This window comes from Panthera uncia, assembly GCF_023721935.1.
Source record: "Panthera uncia isolate 11264 chromosome A3 unlocalized genomic scaffold, Puncia_PCG_1.0 HiC_scaffold_11, whole genome shotgun sequence".
Classification (NCBI taxonomy): Eukaryota; Metazoa; Chordata; class Mammalia; order Carnivora; family Felidae; genus Panthera; species Panthera uncia.
This window is the reverse complement of record NW_026057578.1, coordinates 54,419,346-54,434,565: the sequence shown is the minus strand read 5'-3', so window position 1 is coordinate 54,434,565 and position 15,220 is coordinate 54,419,346.

Genomic DNA, 15,220 nt, shown 5'->3' with positions numbered 1-15,220 from the left:
TCCAAAGTAAAAAGTACTACGGTTGTCCATCCATGAAGAAGACACTGATGACTGAAACGACCACAACGAAGCTTGAATAGCAAACGCTCAGATCCAATAGCTAAGAGGGAGCAGCCCAAAATGAAAGCAGAGAGCCCCGATTCCTAAATAACGCCTTCAAAAATGTTTTTCTTTGAAAGCCATTATAAAATGGCATCAGAAACTTTCCCGACTAGCACGATCATGAAATCATAATTCTCTACGCCACAGCAAAATTTTAGTCAAACTTAAGAGTCCCAGGAATTTCAAAGTCTGTGCGTATTAAAAAAAAAAAATTCACCAGCTCAAAGAAAATCAAACTCCACATATTTTTATCCGAAAATATAATCAGAGATGACCCCATTTTATATACAAGGAACACACCTATAAGCACTTAAGATGTTTATAATTGAAAACTTCCACTCAAGTTCAAGTTGACAGCTAGGAACTAAGTAAATAGAAACTAAATGGCCGAATAGCATCCACCTTACAGTTGTGGGCTCCATTTGCTACTTTAATCTCCACCTGGGAATATTAGTTCAATAAAATAAATATTTTTAATTTCCTCTATGCATTTCCTCAAACCATGCCAATGCACTTATCTATGGCTCACTTGAAAGATTTGTTAAGCAACTCCCCACTTCCTTAAAAGAGGATGTTTGATTTTCTTATGAAAATGAAGGAATGGACGTGAGTGCTCATTGTTTTAATGCTCTGAGCCCTTAATCACTTCCAGCTCTGATTCATCAGAAAAAATAGTGCTCTTGAGGGATTTTTTTTTTTTGGTCACTAAATATTGTTTTTCATTTTGAGATATTTATTCCTTACCAGAAAATGATACCGTATTTTCCCCCTAATGATGAAGGATGAAAGATGGAGAGAATTCCATTTGGTGATTATTGGACCACGAAGAAGTAAACTGACTCAGAAAACAAATCCCCAAAAGAAAAATAAAACGTATTATGGGAGGGGGAAGCGTGGAATTCTTGGCAAACATTCAATTGCACCCAGGATTGGTAATGTGATAACGTCCTTGTTTTGTTAATATTTGGGGGGGGGGGAGTGAGGGAGGAGTAAAGCTCTAGGGTGTTAGCTTTGGGCCAGAATCTCTACTCTCCATCATTAGTTCAGCCAGCAAGAGTATTTACAGACACAAATGCCCAGAGGCCTCACAGAAGGTTGTAACACTACCCAGGCCACACGCAAGGGTCTAAGATGCCATCCTTTCCTGCAAGGAGGAAGACGGAACCTTGATCTCCACAGTTCAGTGGTCAATGGGAATCACCTCCAAAAAAAGTCCACTCTGAACACCATCCGCACGGGCCTGGAGCATCACATCCAAATCAGAGCAGACAGGTGAATTCGCGAAGTGAGACCTGCCGATTGATTCTGCCAGATCCCCCTGATTCACTGGGCAATTGTCCCACTTCACTTCGGACTGGTGCTTCCCGTTTCCCAGTGCTGGTGTCTAAGCAGACTTTGACAGGAAAAACGTAGCCCCAACTTTGGAAATCGTGGCCACATCTGCATTCTTCAAAGGGCTATACCTAAGTGGTGTATGTGATAAAAGAGTTCAAGTCAATGCTACAGTAATACACCACCCCTTTCTAGAACCTGAAAGTCAGGGAGTATGGAATTTTTTAGCGCCAGTTCTCTTTTGAGTTTAAAGGAGGAGAAAAAGTACCCCAGGAGGAAAATTGAAAGGGAAACAAACCAAAAAAAAAGACAAACTGAAGGGGAGGAAAGATAAGTTTAGTCCAAACCCGGCCCCCAAGGCAGTTTTGAGTCTCTAATTCTCTTACGTGACCTTTTTTTAATCCCTAGATTGTGAAATATATAGGAAAAAAAAAACTCAATTGCTCAAAATCTTACCTAATTCTGAAAAGTCTCCTCTATCTTCTCGGAGCCTTATCTTCCCTCCCCATCAAATGTTGATTAAGTTGATCATGAAGATGTTGTCTTTTGATTACGACTTGCAAGGCACTTTCAAAGGGAAGAAATAGAGCTAAAGCACAGCTTAAGGGGTGCAGTTCTCTCTGTGGGTACGTTTCCATTCTTCACTATTATTTTCATCATAATCATTGTCACTGAAATGTTTCAAGGTATCAATAGTCCTTGAAGCTGCTGTACTATAAGCTCCCAAGGATGCAGAACATTCGCTTCCTGGGGACTACTGTGGAACATACGCGACACTTTTTTACCAATGCTCAGAAATGTCTGGGGCGGAGAAATTAGCCCTGGCAGTGCTAATTAGCAGAAACACAGACGAATTCCTTCCCTGTGTGATTACGCTCAGTGGATGATGAGGTGGTCATAGGCAGTTTGTTAATTTCTCTCCTCTTCCTAGGCTCAGAGTAGGGTTGGACGTCCCTTCCAGGGCTTTGAAGTTCGGCATGGTCATGTGACTTTTTTGGCCCCTGACACGTGAGAAATGGCAGGTGTCACCTCGGGCTGAAGCTCCAGCCAGGGCGATCTTCCCCATGTCCCCTTCCTCCTGGTGCGGTTGAGTGCAGAAACAGGTGCAGAGAGGAGCTGCCATCATTCTGAGACCCTAATTGTCTACAGCTGGTGGACACCTCTCCTTGACCCATGCTGGACACTCAATGGGATCAAGAAGTAAACTTCCAGGCAGGTGGGGGGATGGGTGAAGTAGGTAATGGGGGTTAAGGGGTATATGGGCCACCTGGGTGGCCCAGACAAGCTGAGCTTCTGACTCTTGACCTCAGCTCAGGTCATGATCCCAGAGTCATGGGATCAAGCCCCGCCTTGGGCTCCACATTGAGTGTGGAGCCTGCTTAAGATATTCTCTCTCTCTCTCAATTAAAAAAGTATATAAATAAATTTTTTAAAAAGAGTACATGCGATGAGCACCAAGTAATGTATAGAAGTGTCAGATCACTACACTGTACACCTGAAACTGTGAGTTCATGAGAACTGAACTGTAGTTCATGAGATTGAGCCCCTCATCAGGCTCCACACTGACAGCACATGGAGCCCACTTGGGATTCTGTCTCTCCCTCTCTGTCTACACCCCTACACTGCTCATGCTCACCCTCTCTCAAAATAAATAAATAAACTTTAAAAAAAAAACTTAAAAAAGAAAAAAAAAAAAGAAGAAATACACTCTCGTAGTTTTAAGCCACTGAGGTTTTGATGGGTATTTTCTACTATCAGGTAACCTTCGCTATCCTAACCAACATCGATGGCAAATAGCCAAACCTGGAGAGTTTAAAGTTACTGGTGGTCACATCAGAAAGAAGGAATGTAGGTCTTTCTGAGCATCAACCAAACTCTCCAGGTTTTCTGTTATTGAATCACTAACTCGGAGACATTCAATCGTCCCCCTAGTGAAGATCCAATTGAGACAGAAAGTGCTAGGAAAAAAGGCATGACATGCCCTGTAAGCAACCGAAAGTCACCAGTCTAGTCCACACAAATTGCAACATAATTTGGAGCTCTCATCCGACCGACTGAGTTCTGTTTCAAACAATGCACCACCTTCTTACCGCTGTCCGGGCAGACAGGCGCGGATTCCTGATCATTTTCGGAACTGTTCATTTAAAGACTACACTGCTCCAGATAGAAGCCTGCTTCAAGAGCGCTTACTTTTAAGAAAACCAAATCTCACAAAATTAGTACATTTACACATTCAAAGTGAGGTGGCAAATGTGAAAAACCCATCTGTGCCCACCCTCCCCTCCACCCCACAAGTTCTACCACCACCCAGAGCTGTAGCTATGCATGAAAAATCTCACACATGCAAAGTATAGAGGCTCTTTGAAAAGTTGGCCCAGCATGTCTTATATGTGAGTTGCAGTCTTACAGAGTCTTGCCAGCAACAACAAAGAGGAAAAGAAAAGGAAAGGTTTTCTTTTCTCTGAACTTGGGAATGAAACATAAAACTCCTCTTTTCTACAAGGCTGAATGGCTCCAATTTTCCACCCCCAGGATGATCTCTTACTGGCCATTACCTTCCTGATATCCACGTGGCTTTTTCGGGGGCATTTCTTCCCTCCCAAATTAATCACACAGCGGCGGCAGTGCCCTAAAGAGACGCTCCAGTTCCCTGCTGAGGGGCCAGGGGTCATCACCGGACCTCAGGGTCATTGTAAAGATTAAGTGAAATGGACAACACGCCTGCTCTGAAATGTTCAAAGTGCCATGGCGATGGCATTATTTCTACCACCCCCAGCTTCTGTCACGTCCACCGTGTCTGCCGTGTCTAACGGTTGTAAGTTTTCTGACGTCTCGACCACAGGTAAGTACAGAGGGAATTAAAACCTGCTGGAAACGCTCCAAGTACAAAATGCACACTGAAACCCTGCGAATTGGGTGTTATTGTCTCCAAGAATGCAGAAGGGTGCACAGAACTCAGCGGCTGACACAGGGGAACACACACAGTGTAAGCGGAGAGCCCCTGTCAGAACCCTGTCTGTCTGTCGGTTGACTCAACATGCACACGGTGCCGCCTCCCATCTAAGGGGTCTTTTTCCTTCCAGACAAGTCTCTTCCCGAAAGGATGGGTGTGGAAGTGCCACCTGGATAGCTGATGAGAAGAATGCATAAAATGCCTGCTTATTGTACACCTGAAACTAATATAACATTCTATGTTAACTGGAATTAAAACAAAAACTTAAAACAAAAGAGTGATCTAAAAAATAAAATAAAATAAAATACCCATGTTAAGTTGGCTAGGCAGAATTCTCAGCCTAAAGTTTCTTAGATGCAACCAAAGCCGGCCAGACATAGGAGGGTCCAAACATGCAAGTAAAAAAGACAGGGCGCAGGGTTTGCGCCCATTACGAAGACAGAGGGCAAGGCTGAGCGACTGTGGACAAGAAATTAGAGGGGCACCTAAGTGGCTCAGTCAGTTAAGCATCTGACTCTTGGTTTCCACTCAGGTCCTGATCTCACGGTTCGTGAGTTTGAGCCTCGTATGGGGCTCTGTGCAGGGCGCTGAGCCTGCTTGGGATTCTCTCCCTGTCTCCCTCTCTCTCTGCCCCTCCACCTTCCCCAGCTTGTGTATGCCCTCTCATCTCTCTCTCTCTCTCTCTCTCTCTCTCTCTCTCTCTGTCTCCCAAACATAAATAAATAAACATTTAAAAAAGGAAATTAGGGAGGAAGGTCGATTAGAAATTCAATGAAAACTGCATGAAAAATTAGTTGTCCATCAACATATATTGGTTTGAAATTTCCACTAGCTTGGCAAATCCCCATAGAAAGGAGACAGCATGGCTATCTCTATAAAAGAAAACAAAAAAGGGAAAGATAAGGATACTATAGCTAAAGAATTGTCAATAGATGCATAAAAGAAAATTGAAACTCGATGGTGGGACAGAGAAGAAATCCCAGCAATATCACTGGGAGAGAAGTGACCCACAGCGGGAAGCAAAACAAAAACAAAAACAAATATGAGAATGGGAGACTAATTTTATTTTTTTTAATTTTTTTAATGTCTATTTATTTTTGAGAGAGAGTCAGAGGGTAAGCGGGGGAGGGTCAGAGAGCGAGGGAGACACACAGAACCCGAAGCAGGCTCCAGGCTCCGAGACGTCAGTGCAGAGCCCGATGCGGGGCTTGAACTCACAAACCCGCGAAATCATGACCTGAACGGAACCCGGACACAACCAACTGAGCCACCCAGGTGCCCCTGGGAGACTAATTTTAAACTTTTAAGAGGGGCAGGGGAGGCAAAAGAGAAGAAAATCCAAGAAACAAAACGAAAAATACTAAAACTCAGGAGTTTGAAAGGCTCCAAATTTATTTCTACAAAAAGTGAATACATACTGTCTCCTTAGAAAACAAGCTGAAAAAGGTATCAGAGGCACTAGAAAAATCACCAGGGGCCAAATCATCCGATCCAGGTTAAGAATGCCGATTAATCTGGGGTGAGTGGGTGGCATAGTCTGTGAAGTGTCCAACTCTTTTTTTTTTTTTAATGTTTATTTATTTAGAGAGATAGACAGACAGAGTGTGAGCAGGGGAAGGGCAGAGAGAGAGGGAGACACAGAATCAGAAGCAGGCTCCAGGCTCTGAGCTGTCAGCACAGAGCCAGTCGCGGGGATGAAACTCACAGACTGTGAGATCATGACCTGAGCCAGAGTCCGACGCTCAACCAGCTGAGCCACCCAGGCGCCCCAAGTGTCCAACTCTTGATCTCCACTCAGGTCATGATCTCACAATTCGTGGGTTCGAGCCCCTCATTGGGCTCTGCACTGATGGTGCAGAGCCTGCTTGGGATTCTGTCTCTACTTCTCTCTGACCCTCCCCTTCTTGTGCTCTCTCTCTCTCTTTCTCAAAATAAATAAACTTTAAAAAACATTAAAAACAAAAAGAATGCTGATAAATCCATTAGCTATTTGAGAAGGCATAACAAAAATAAGAGAAAGGAAAATCTTGTAATACTCAAAACACAGGCAGATTTTTAAAAAATAAACAAAAGCATCTTAATTAAAAAATATATATGAAGGGGTGGTGGTGCCTGGGTGGCTCAGTCAGTTGGGCGTCCAACTTCAGCTCCAGTCATGATCTCATAGCTTGTGGGTTCGAGCCCCACATTGGGCTCTGTGCTGACAGCTCAGAGCCTGGAGCCTGCTTCAGATTCTGTGTCTCCCTCTCTCTCTGCCCCTTCTCCAGCTCACGCTCTGTCTCTCTCCTTCAAAAATAAACATTAAAAAATATATTTTGTTGTTGTTGTAAACCTCCAGATTTTTATTCAAGTACTTTTCTCCACTTATTTTCCTACTTTACATACCCAAAAAGTTACACATTCATCTCAAATAATTTAAAAATACGTAATCTCTTGCTTCATTTCTTTGGGAGTGGTAGCACAAGAAATTTCTCATTTTGGAGGAAATGAGAATATTCCTTTATGGTATTCTCTAATTTTGATCTATCTATTTTAATCATCCAATCTATTTTTTTTTAATTTAGCCCACTTAATTTGTTTACTGAGTTAACTGGTTCACCAACTTAACTGGAATTTATAGCGAAATTATCACTCATTTCAGTCCAAACAGGCCAGCCATTTAAGGATATAGACACATGATGTGCTTTCCTCAATTTTAATGAATTTACACTGCTTCCTCACAGCAGATTATTTGCAAAATGGCTTTTTAAACAATTCTGGATCTACAATATGAACATTCAGTATTGCAGAGTGAATGTTCACTCATAAATTCCTAACATTGAAGGGATAATTTAATAGCCCATGCTACTTTATTTGGATAATTTAGTAGTCTATGCCTTTTCTTATGGAGAATTATACCTCGAAAAAGCACATTTCCTGATCTCTTTTAGCAATCTTTTGCATCAGAAAAATCTTCCTGGTTGATAATATAAGAGTGAGGGGAAAGTTAAGACACTGTATAGTATTCTTAAAACAAATAGTAAAAAAAAAAAAAAAAAAACGCTTCTATACTTAAAATGATAATGCTTTCCAGCCTAGAGCATAAAAATATAGTTTACAAAACTGTCCTGGGTCATTTCTGCAATGTCATGGTCATATTTTCTACATAACGTCTATGAAAGAATCATTTAGATTTCTGGTTTCAGTGCTTTCACTGGGGACAACAGGACATCTATCAGTGTGCTGCTTTTTTTTTTTTTTTCACTCAGATGCCTATTTCATATTTACTTAGCAAAATGGCCCTGGCAAAGCCAACTGTTTGCAGTGACCCTGTTCGGTCAGGAAATTTGGGGTGCAGGCTGGCTTGAGTTGAAACAATAATGAGCTTTAAAGGCGTTAGGGTGCTGCTCCTGCTGCCCCGGGGAAGAGAATCCAATCTGTGGCCCCACTCATCACTGAATACAACCTCCAACCAAGGAGCCTAACCAGAACCAACCAGAAGCCTCAGAGCCCGTGCAACACCCCTACCAAAAGTATCACTTGAACAGAAAGCACAGTCTTGGCCTCCCCTCTCAGCAGAGCAAAACTGGTGGTCTCCTCTTCCCAGGGAATCCAGAGAACACTCTAACCTGCTTTGGATGCCCAATCAATGAATTAGACAGGCTCTGGGTCTGGTCCTGCTTCCCTGCCAGTGCAGGGCTATGAATCAGCCTCAACAGTTGCCTCACCCAAAAACAGACCATAATTAGCATGCCCCACCTTCCCAAGGACATTACAAGCACACACACCCAAAAAGCCATCCTGAGCTGATTGGTGAAGAACCATCTGTGCCAAAACCTGTAAACTCCGAAAGAAGAGCACAATTACTCAAATGTGAAAATACCAACATAAGGATCAAGGACTATGAGGAATCACATAAATAATCCCACCAAAGAAAACTAATAAAGTTCCAATAACGGACCCTAAAGAAATGGAGATCTACGAACCACCAGACAAAGAATTCAGAATAATCCTCTTAAAGAAGTTTAGTGGACCACAATAAACCACAGACATAGTTAAACTAAGTTAGGAACACAAAGCATGAACAAAATAAGTAGTTCCTAAGGAAAAGGCAGCTATCAAAAGGGAGTGAGAGAGAGAAAGAAATCCTAGAGTTGAAAGAAATAATAACTGAACTAAAGAATTTAATAGAGAGTTTCAAAAGTAGATCTGACTTTGCAGAAGAAAGAATCAGTGATCTGGAGGATAGAACATTGGGTAGCATCCATGAGAGAGAAAAAAGATAAAAGAATAAAAAAAGAATGAAGAAAGCCTACATGAACTATGGAACATAATGAAAAAAACAAACAAACAAACAAACAATAGTCCCATTGTGGGAATTCCAGAAGGATTAGTGAAAGAGAAAGGGAAAGAATGAATAATTTAGCCAATAATGGTTAAAAGCTTCCTAAACCTGGGCAAAGAAATGGACATCCAGATCCATGAGGCCCAAAGAATCCCAAGTAGGTTGAACCTAAATAGGATTACACCAAGACACATTATAAGTAAATTGTCAAAATCAAAGATGAACAATGAATTTTAGGAACAATAAAGAAGAGAGAGAAAGAGGTTACATACAAGGAAACTCCCAGTAGTTTCTCACCAGAAATTTTTTGGACCAGGACAGAATGGGATGACATATCCAACATACTGAAATAAAGTAATTGTCAACCAAGAATTCTATGCCAGGCAAAGCCATCAAAACAAAAGAGAGAAAAAGCCTTTTCCAAACAAACAAAAGCTGAAGGGATTCATCACCGCCAAACCTCCCTTAAAATAAATACTAAAGGGAGTTCTTTGGGTGGAAGTAAAAGAACACTAATTAACAACATAAAATCATAAAATGGTATTGTAAATATCATGGTAATGGGATATATATATATATATATAGTCATAGATTCTGCAATATGGTAATAATGGTCATTATTCACTGACACATTCACTTCCAACTGCAGTTTAAAAGTTAAAAAAAAAATGTAGTAAAAGTTACCATAACTACAATAATCCGTTATTGCTATACAATATGAAAAAACATGTAGATTTTATGCACCCAACATGGGAGCAAAAACGAACAGAAATAAAGGTAAAGATAAACAGTAATACAATAATAGTTGGGGACTTTCATACCCCATTCTCAACAATAGATAGAACATCTAGACAGAGAATCAATAAGGAAACAGAGGATTTGAACAATGCTATAGACCAGATGGACCTAACAAACATGTACAGAATATTCTATCCAACAACAACAGCACAATACCCATTTTTTCTCAACCTCACGTGAAACATTTTCTAGAATAGACCATGTGTTAGGCCACAAAACAAGTCTTAGTAAATGTGTAAAGACTGAAATCATACAAAGTATCTCCTCTGACCACAATGGCATGAAACTAGAAACCAAGAACAAGAGGTGAACTAGAAAATACATGAACAGATGGACATTAAACAACACCCCTTGATAGGCCAATGGATCAAAAAAAGAATTAAAGGGGAAATAAAAAAGCTGCTTGAGGCAAATGAAAATGGAATCACAACATATCAGAACAGGGATGCAGCAAAAGCAATTCTAAGAGGGAAATTCATAGCAATAAACGCCTACAGTGAGAAACAAGAAAAACCCCAAATACGTAACCTAACTCTATGCCTTAAGGAACTAGAAAAAGAAAAACAAACTGAAACCAAAGTTAGCAGAAGACAGGAAATAATAAAGATTATAGCAGAAATAAATAACATAGAGAATGGGAAAATAATAGAAAAGATTAACCAAACTAAGACTTTGTTCTTTGAAAAGATAAGCAAAATTGGCAAGTCCTTAGCTAAATTAACCAAAAAAAGAACGAGAGAGAAAAGATCCAAATCAACAAAATCATAAATGAAAAAGGAGACAACACAATTGATACCACAGAAATTCAAAGGATCATAAAAGGCTGCTATGAACAATTATATGCCAACAAACTTGACAACATAGAAGAAATGGAAAAGGTCTTAGAAACGCATAACTTACCAAGATTGAATCAAAAGAAATAGGAAATCTGAATAGACCCATTACTAGTAATGAGAATGAATCAGTAATCAAAAATATCCCAGGACCAAGACCAGGTCGGGGCTTCACTGGTGAATTTTACCAAACATTTAAAGAAGAATTAACACCAATATTTCTCAGTCTTTTCCCAAAAAATCAAAAAGGATGGAACACTCCCAAAGTCATTTTATAGGCCAGTATGATCCTAATTCCAAAACCAGAAAAGGACACTACTACAAAAGAAAATTAGTGGTCAATATTCCTGATGCATATAAATGCAAAATTCTCAGTAAAATACTAGGAAACAGAATTCACCAGCACATTCACTATGATCAAGTAGAATTTATCCCTTGGGTGCAAGGATAACTCAACATCCACAAATCAATTAATGCAACCCATCACATTAATAAAATGAAAGAAAAGAATCATATCATCATCTGAATAGGTGCAAAAAAAAAACAGTTGACGAAATTCAACATCCATTCATGATAAAAAAAAAAAAAAAAAAAAAACCTCTTAACAAATTCAGTATGAAAGAAATATCTCTCAAGTACCAAAGGCCATATATGGCAAGCCCACAGTTAATATCATACTCAATGGTGAAACATTGAAAGCTGTTCCTCTAAGATGAGAAACAACACAAGAATGCCCATTCCCTCCACTCCTATTCAAGTGCCTAGAGCACTTATGCAAGAAAAAGAAATAAAAGGTATATCGTAATTGGAAAGGAAGAAGTAAACTTGCCTGTATTTACAGATGACATAATTTTATAGAGAGAAAATCCTAGAGTCAGGGAAAAAACTGTTAGGTTGAATCAATGAATTCAGTAAAGTTGCAGGATATAAAATTAACATACAAAAATCTGTAGTGTTTCTATACACTAGCAATGAATTTTCTGAAAGAGAAATAAAGAAACCAATCCCGTTTACGTTAACATTGAAAACAACAAAATACTTCAGAGTAAATTTAACTGACAAGGTGAAATATTTCTACTCTGAAAACTCTAAAGACATTGAGGAAAGAAATCAAAGACACAAATAAATAAAACGCGTATCTCTTTTTTAAATTTTTTTAATGTTTATTTATTTTTGAGACAATGCGAAGAGACAGAGTGCAAGCAGTGGAGGGGAAGAGAGAGGGAGACACAGAATCCGAAGCAGGCTTCAGGCTCTGAGCTGTCAGCACAAAGCCCGACACAGGGCTCGAACTCCCGAGCTGTGAGATCATGACCTGAGCCAAAGTCGGATGCTTAACCAACTGAGCCACTCAGGCACCCCAAATAAAAAGCATATCTTATATTCATGGATTGGAAGAATTAATATTGTTAAAATGTCACTAATATCAAAAGCCATCTATGAATTCAATGCAATCTCTATCAAGATACTAATGGCATTTTTTACAGAAGTAGAAAAAATACTCCTAAAATCTATATGGAACCATGAATGATCCCAGATAGCAAATAAAATTCTGAGAAAGAAAAACAAAGCAGGAGGCATAACACTTCCTGATTTCAAGCTATACTATAGAGCTATAGTCATCAAAACAGTATGATCCTGGCATAAAACCAAATAGACCAATAGAACAGAATCGAGAGCCCAGAAATAAACCCAAGCATATACAGTCAACTAAAATTTGACAAGCAAGCCAAGAATGCTCAATGGGAACAAAAAAAGACAGTCTCTTCAATAAATGGGGCCAGAGAAGTGAATATTCACATGTAATGAAACTGGACCCATATTTTACACCACCCACAAAAATTTACTCAAAATGGGTTAAAAACATAAATTTAAGTCCTGAAATTCCTAAGAGAAAACATAGGAATAAAGCTCCTTGACTTGGGTCTTGGTAATGACTTAGGGGATAAAACACCAAAAGCACAAGCAAAAAATCAAAAATAAACAAGTGGGACTACATCCAACTAAAAAGCATCTGCACAGCAAAAGAAACTATAACAAAGCAAAAAGACAAATTATGGAATAGGAAAAAATATTGATAAACCATATATCTGATAAAAGGTTAATATCCACAATATGTAAAGAACTCATACAACTCAATAGCAAAAAAAAGAAAAACAAAAACAAAACCAATTATTAAAACGGGCAAAGGACTATTTTCAGATCTTCTCCCAACAAGATATATAAAAGCCCAACAAGTACATTAAAAATGTTCAATATTGGGGCGCCTGGGTGGCTCAGTCGGTTAAGCGTCCGACTTCAACTCAGGTCACGATCTCACTGTCCGTGAGTTCGAGCCCCGCGTCGGGCTCTGGGCTGATGGCTCAGAGCCTGGAGCCTGCTTCCGATTCTGTGTCTCCCTCTCTCTCTGCCCCTCCCCCGTTCATGCTCTGTCTCTCTCCGTCTCAAAAATAAATAAACGTTAAAAAAAATTAAAAAAAAATAATAAAAATGTTCAATATCACTAGTCATGACAGAAATGCAAATTAAAACCACAATGAGATATCACCTCATACTCACAGAATGGCCATCACCTAAAAGACACAAGATGACAAATGCTAGCATTGATGTGGAAAAAAGGAAACCCCTGTGCACTGCTGGTGTGATTATAAATTGGTGCAGCCACGACGGAAGACAGTATGGAGCCTCCTCCAAAAGTTAAAAACAGAACTACCGTATGATCCAGCAATTTCACTTCCGAGAATATATCCAAAGTAAACAAAAACACTAACTCTAAAAGATACCTGCACCCCCATGTTCATAGCAGCATTATTTACAATAGTCAAGACACGGACACAAACTAGGTCCATTGAGGGATGAATGGATAAAGAAGTCCTGGGATATATATAGCAATGGAATATTATTCAGCCATAAAAATCGAGGAAATCCTACCACTTGTGACAACAAGGATGGACCCTGGGGACATTATGCTAAGTGAAGTAGGTCAGAGAAAGACAAATACTCTAAGATCTCAATTAAGTGTGAAATCTAAAAGGAAAAGAAAAAATGCCCTCATAGAAAAAGAGATCGGACTTGTGGTTACTGGAGGTGGGGACCAGGGGAAGGGAGAATTGCAGGAAGATGGTTAAAGGGCACCAACTTTCACCGGGGGTCCAATGCACAACATGATAACTGTATGATGTATAAAAAAGTTGTTGGGGTGCCTGGGTGGCTCAGTCGATTAAGCATTCCACTCGGTATCAGTTCAGGTCATGATCTCAGAGTTCATGAGACTGAACCCCCTCATCGGGCTCTCCGCTGACAGTGCAGAGCCTACTTTACAATCTCTCTCTCACTCTCTCTGCCTCTCCCCTGCTCACACTCTCGTGCTCTCTCTCAAAAATAAATAAACTTTAAAAAAAAAAAAAAAAAGGTTGTTAAGGGAGTAGATCCTAAGAGTTCTCATTGCACGGAGGAAGAAACATATTTTTTTTTCCTTTTCTCTCTTCTTTCTTTTCTTTTTACTGTATCTATATGATAAGACGGATGTTAGCTGAATCTATGTGGTAATCATTTTACAATATACGTAAATCAAACCATCATGCTATACGCCTTAAACTTAGAGAAGGATGCATGTCAATTATTTCTTAATAAAACCAAGGAGGAGGGGAGAAGAAAAACACTGTCCTGTGATTCACATAAATAAATAATTACATGAATATAAAAATTCAAAAGACATAAGAAAATATTCTCTAGGTAGACACCAGTCTAAGAAATCTGAGTTGAAGGATTTCAATTCTCACCTCTGCAAACCATAAGCTCTCCAAGATGAAATTCCATCCCCCTGAAAATGCTATCCAACTGAAAAAAAAATTATCATGATAAACCAATCGTGTTTCCAAATCAAAATAATGTATGTTAATTACAGCAGGAATACTGGGACCTCAGGGAAGGGACTTGAAAGAGTCCGTGGCAAAAGAGTGCCAGAGTTCTCTTTTTTTGTTTGTTTCTCTGTCACTTTCCATTTCATGGGATGTCTTATGACCTCCCGCTGCACAGCAACACTGAATCACGGTGAAGGTAACAGTACTTTCGACCTGTAAGGCATCTTTTTTCCTTAGGTACTTCTGACACACTTTATTTCATCTTCCAAGGTCCTTACGATACTGAAGTAAAATACCATTTACCCCGTGTATATGCAGGGGAATAAACACATACATTGTTGACTGAATGGGCTACAGTTAAACCTAAAACAGCTAATGTTACCAATGGCATGTCATTCAATCTTATTGTGGTAGCTTTACCAATATGCTCAAAGAGGTTCCCGGGAGAACATTCCTAGGTAGAAAGCTCAAGGGTCAAAGCGCAGAATTGCTGCTGCATGGGGCTAGGGGTGGGTGGGGCAGGGGAGGACTCGGGAAAAGCAGAGCAGACAGAACACAGAGTTCTCACAGGACAGCTTCGGTCATTCAGATCTCTTCCAGTAGAGACAAAATGGCATCGATAGTAAGCATCGGTCTTTTATTTCCCTTCATTCCAAAGATGAAAATGCCACATCATTAGCCAAATTTACTCTGACCTCCTTCCCACCTCCTGGGGTGGCCTCGTACTCAGATGGAATCAACGCACCTTTCCACAAAGGTAAATAAATAACCGTAAGCGGTAGATCAATGACTTAACTGCTTAAGGAAACATTCAGTGCAGGATGTATTTCTGGTTTTGACAAGTTTCGGGGCATTAGAGTTATGGTCTTTTGGGAAAAAAGCATATTTCCGTTTCCTTCCCCATCAAAATTTGGTCTGTGATATTTCAATCCTTAACTGTGCCCTTTTTTGTCATTCCAGTTGGTCGTGAAAAGTTCTGTCACCCATTAGAAATATGAATTAACAATAAATAAAT